This window comes from Prunus dulcis, chromosome 1 (genome assembly GCF_902201215.1).
Source record: "Prunus dulcis chromosome 1, ALMONDv2, whole genome shotgun sequence".
Taxonomy (NCBI): Eukaryota; Viridiplantae; Streptophyta; class Magnoliopsida; order Rosales; family Rosaceae; genus Prunus; species Prunus dulcis.
In genome coordinates, this window is record NC_047650.1 from 25,555,587 (window position 1) to 25,561,586 (window position 6,000).

Here is a 6,000-nt window from a genome sequence, read left to right on the forward strand (position 1 = left end):
AAAGGTGATTAAGGTTGAAATACCATCTAATCAATCTTATTGAAATGTAGAATTTATCAAATTTATAATTGGAACCTAAACAAGTAGGATTAAATGCTCAAAAGAAGTAGGATTAATGGCAATATTGAACATAATCGTCAACTATAAATTATTATTGATGTAATAAACGAATCACATTAGTATTTTCGACCAATCAAAATTGTCACACATATATATATATATATGTATGTATATGATATATCAGTGGATAATCACCTTCAACCTTGTAACTAACAATGACTAGACAAACTTTTGTATGAAAAATCCAAAGTGGTGTGTAATATGTTTTCCAAGTCCCACCAAAGGGAAAAAAGAAATATCGTGGAGAGGCCTTTTAGTGCGTAAAGTAGACATGAACAGCTTTCATCTTTACTTTTCTCTTTTTTGTGCTCCTCGGTTAGCCAATTGATTTGGCCCATTACCAACAGAACTTGCACACATTGATTTCTTCCCCCATTCCTTGGTGTTTGGGGCAGCCGGTAGTGTGCGTGTGGCTGCGAGCACACGTGTGCATTTTACGAACCAAAAGTTCACACGTAACCCATTCATTTGCATGATCATGTCAATATCTACCAATTAAAGACCAACTTTGATGTATCAAATACCTAGAAGATTTTCAAGTCCTCATGCCTCCCAGGATGATTTTGATTCTTGATGGTTCTATTAAGTAAGATTGTTTATGGGGTTTTTAATTAGTCAATGTCTTGGTGGCGGTAAAATAAATATGGAAGATTTATTAGGAATAATGACATGATTAAGATTAATCTTTGTCGAGATTTACGAATGTCTTAATTTTAATGCTCTTGTTTTTCTTTCAAATAAAATTCAGAATTTTGTTTCGGATTGCATATTTACTCAAAATCTTGTGTCATTTCATTCATTCCATGCCACTTGAGCTTTTCCATCTCGATCCATAAAAAAAATAGAATATAATCATCTTGTACCCTATTAAAATCAACGGTTGCAAGAGCATGGCAAAGAAGATCGTGAATTAATTTCTTTCTTATCTGGTCCTACCAATTAAAAACAATATTTGGGAACGGATTAAGAGTCTGGTCCTATGCATGGCCAGTCTGCCATGAATTCAGATAAGATGCACCATAGTTGAACTCACGAGAACCAGGTTGATGGTAACTTTACATTAATTTCATGTCATTTTCAACACCACAACTTTTTTCTACAATTGTTTTTTAGCATAAATGCAGAGCTGGTATCTTCTGTAGGGGCAAAAGTAATAGCAAGAAGTGATGAAGCGCATTTTCCATGCGTACTTATAATTATATATGCTCCATATCTGAGGCTCGTGAAGGTCCTACACGAAGAAAAACTCAAAATTTCATTGGACTAAGCCACACAAATATGGACTGTTAGGCCGACTGTCATAGATGATGCTTGTCGTGATTCGCCAGAAAGTTGCGTATCCATCTCCTCTAGCCAATCCTGTATAATCTTGGATAGATTTCTGTGTTCAACATGTTTTGTAGCTTTCTTTTATTGTGCACCATGCATTCTAAAAGTTACCTTTCATGGCCTTCGTTTTCCCACATCAGTCCCATCTCTCCCTGCCCTCTATTTCATCCTTGTTGTCACTTTGAATCAAATAAAATGAAGTAGCTATACTTATTGTCACATACATACATGTTTGGTCAAGAATTAACATGATTAATAGTTCATGTTCGGTCAAGAATTAACATGATTAATAGTTCAGATTCACAATTAAATGACATGAATCAACATAATAATAGTTCATATTCACAATCAAACAACGTGAATCAACATGATCAATAGCTAGATTCACAATGTAACAACGTAAACGCTTCTTATTTTGTCAAACAGTAAGGGGTTGATTGATCAAAATTCAAACTTATAGCAAAATATAGGGCTTTCTTGAGATACCCATCGAGGGTTTAGAGTCTTGAGGCTGAGGGAAGAAAAGCCCAATTGATGGCCCCACCAAACCCAACTTTGCTAGAGTTGGTAAGACAGTATGGGACAGTACCCTAAAATGTTTCCCCCGTCTCACCCCATAGGCCATAGTGTCCTCAAAAGTCTTATTGCTGGCAAGCAATATTCTAATTCAAATGGGTGCTCTCTCTCTCAATCAATCTGGGCTTGCCAGTTACCCAAAAGTTTTCTTTAGGAGAAGAAAAGGGATTTAGATAAGATAAGAACAGTGGATAATAAGATGCATATTGTCTCTGTGAGATGTGCATGGAATGGAACCCAACAACTTGAATCTAGAGGAAGGATTTTATAAATGTAGATGAACCAAAGTATTCTTTGACCCCCTTTGAAAAAATAAAATTTTAAGTATTCTCAGACATTGGACATACCCCTAGTTATTAGATTAAACGTGGCCAAACTGGGTTCACAGATAGTGCTATCTATCACCTAAAAAGTATCTGCCTGCATAATATCCACATTCACATCCAAGTTTCAATCCAACCCTCTCTGTCTCTTGGAAAGACTTTGCTCTCTCTCTCTCTCTGTGTCTCTCTCTCTCTCTCTCTATGTGACTTAGAAAAAGACGTCACTCGTGTCTCCTATCTTGTTTTGGGCAGCATGATTTTGAGAATCACTTTGTGGTGTCCTCTTGTGTTTTGTTCCCTCTCAAATATCTGTAAAGGATATCTTCTACCTGCGCATGAGGCACGAGCAGATAAACTCAAACTTCTCTTCTTCTTTTTTCTTCTTTCTGGTCCCTGTTTTGATCATCTGCATATATACAAGTCAAGATTGTTGAATTCTGATTCATTTCCTCCCACCTTCACTAATATCTGCTGCTTGTATTATGTATAGAAAGAAAAAAAGAAAAAAAACTTGGGCTTCTTCTTTTTGGACTGAAAAGAGACCAACTGAGTGGGCTTCAGTTTGTGCCAAACGAGCTCAAGAGAAAAGACTTGAGAATATTTGCAAATTTCAAGTTTATTTGGCCCAACTCATTTTAATCAAATACAAAATTTCTAGTTTAGGGTTTTACCCTTGAGGCTTGAGAAGTGGACACGTGTTAAAAATGTTACCGCAGTTACTTGAATCTGGGAAGAAAAAGCGACATGTCATCCCATCCCATCCCCCATTTGCATGGCCCCTGCCCAGTAGAGCTTGCCCTATATATTGACCAGTCAGGGTCAGACACGTTTTAAGTGCTCCTCTTTAATCTCGACAATGACAATGACGACCTCATATTTGCTTTCGTTTTCTTTCCATCAAAGTCCTAGACTCCTAGCTTAGCTAGGTATGTTTGGTTGGATCATAAGTAACATGATGCTTGGCATATGCTAAAGCAAAGAAAGGTATGGTCTATATACATTAATATACATGTGTGTGTGTGTTCAAATTCGAATATAATTTTGGAGGAGCTTTGGAGGTCGGTCAATGAACCATGTGGCTAGGGATTAGGGATGCTAATATATAGCTAGACCTCCCCACAAAATAGTCTGTTGGGCTGTCGATCGTCTGTATTTATGCTGATAGCCTTTGGTTTTGATGTCTCATCAAGGCTAGCACTTGCCCTAAAGTTCTTTTTTTAATATTATATATTCTTCTTTTTTGTCTGTTTCAGTTATAAAAAAAAGAACTGAAGTAGGTTTTTAACTCTCTATCAATTGGAGTTACATTTCCATCATGACCATCTTCTTTTATGAAAGAGAAACATTTGTATAGAATGAGAATAGCAAAACAGCGTTATTTTAGGTTAATCACAGTATGCTACGTGCGATAACTTTTTTACTTCGCATACTGTGATTGACTGAAGATAGTAAAATAATGTTATTTCCATTTCACATATGTTTCTCTGTTTCTTTTATTTTCAGTTATATTGTGTTGTTAATTAAGCTGTGAATGTATAGGTGAAATGTACGATTCATATTGATAGACTCGCTAACTATAAGACTAGACATGTTGTAGTATGCCGTCCATTAAAGGGAAGAAAAAATATCTTGGACTAAGCTTTGGTATTCTACAGGAGTCCCCAGGCCATTCTCCCATCGACACGTAGTAGAAACCCTAAAGTTAGGAATGACCAAGATGGAGTTGACATGACATTGCCGTCATTTTATGTAATAGACAGCTAAAAGAATGAAAACCTGCTTAATCTTCTAAAAGAAAACCCAAAAAGAAAGCAACTCACACTAGTAAAAAAAACCCCTTGCGCGACCAAATTTTGCGCGACGAAAAACTATTCGTCGCGCAAAGTCACTTTGCGCGACGAAACTTGAAACTTCGTCGCTCAAAGTCTTGCACGACCAAATTTTGCGCGACGAAAAATAATTCGTCGCCAAAAGTCACTTCGCGCGACAAACTTTTGCGCGACGACAATACATCGTCGCGCAAAGTCTTGCGCGACCAAATTTTGCGCGACGAAAAATAATTCGTAGCCCAAAGTCACTTAGCGCGACAAACTTTTGCACGACGACAATACATCGTCGCGCAAAGTCTTGCGCGACCAAATTTTGCGCGACGAAAAATAATTCGTCTCCCAAAGTCACTTTGCGCGACAAACTTTTGCGCGACGACAATACATCGTCACTCAAAGTCTTGCGCGACCAATTTTGCGCGACGAAAAATAATTCGTCGCTCACGCGAAGTGACTTTGGGCAACGAAAAATAATTCGTCGCTCAAAGTGACTTTGAGCGACGAAAAGTAAACTTCGTCGCGCAAAGTCCTTATAAAAATAAATAAAATAAAAAAATATTTTTAAAAATTTTTCCATGACGTAATGCAAACATTTTGTCACCTAAACCAATTTATTTTTGTTTTTTATTTTGTATGCATAACACTTAAGAAATTAAACTGTATATATATTTATTAAGTAACTTTAAATTTATTATTTTAGATCGGATCGGATTTTTATTAGAAAAATATATTCTTGTTGTTCGGATTGGGGTTTTGTTAGAAAATATATATTTTAAATTGACGATCGAATTATTTCATTGTATTCATATCGGGTCAAGGAGTGTAGCAGTAAAAAATCATCAAAATCGGAGTTAAAATAACCGTTAAATCTTGATTTTTCATTATAACCGCCGAAAAGTTTTATCCCCTTACTTGATCTCTGAATGTTTATTTTTTCCGATTTCTGGCTATATGATCTCGAAGTATAAACAAACAAGTTTGATGGTTGGATCGCTGAAACTAGTTTTTTTGAATGCATATGCCATCAAAACAATATATTCACTAACAATTAAGAGTTTATTTATACTTTCGTTAAATATAACATAAGATTTTGTAGTATCCACTAGTGTAAATATTTTAAATTGAAGATCAAATTCAGTCATTGTATTCATATAGGGTCAAGGAGTGTAGCTGTAAAAAATCATCAAAATCTGAGTTAAAATAACCATTAAATCTTGATTTTTCATTTATAACCATCGAAAAGTTTTGTCCCGTTACTTGATCAATGAATGTTTATTTTTTCCGATTTTTTGCGTATATGATCTCGAAGTATAAACAAACAAGTTTGACGGTTGGATCGTTGAAACTAGTTTCGTAGAATAGAATGTGTATGCCATCAAAACAATATATTCACTAACAATTAAGAGTTTATTTATATTTTCGTAAAATATAACATAAGATTTTGTGGTATCCACTAGTGTAAATATTTTAAATTGAAGATCAAATTCAGTCATTGTATTCATATTGGGTCAAGGAGTGTAGCTGTAAAAAATCATCAAAATCGGAGTTAAAATAACCATTAAATCATGATTTTTCATTTATAACCGTCGAAGAGTTTTGTCCCGTTCCTTGATCTATGAATGTTTATTTTTTCCGATTTTTGGCGTATATGATCTCGAAGTATAAAAAAAAAAGTTTGACGGTTGGATCGTTGAAACTAGTTTCGTAGAATGCATATGCCATCAAAACAATATATTCACTAACAATTAAGAGTTTATTTATACTTTCGATAAATATAACATAACATTTTGTGGTATCCACTAGTGCAAATGTTTTAAATTGAAGAT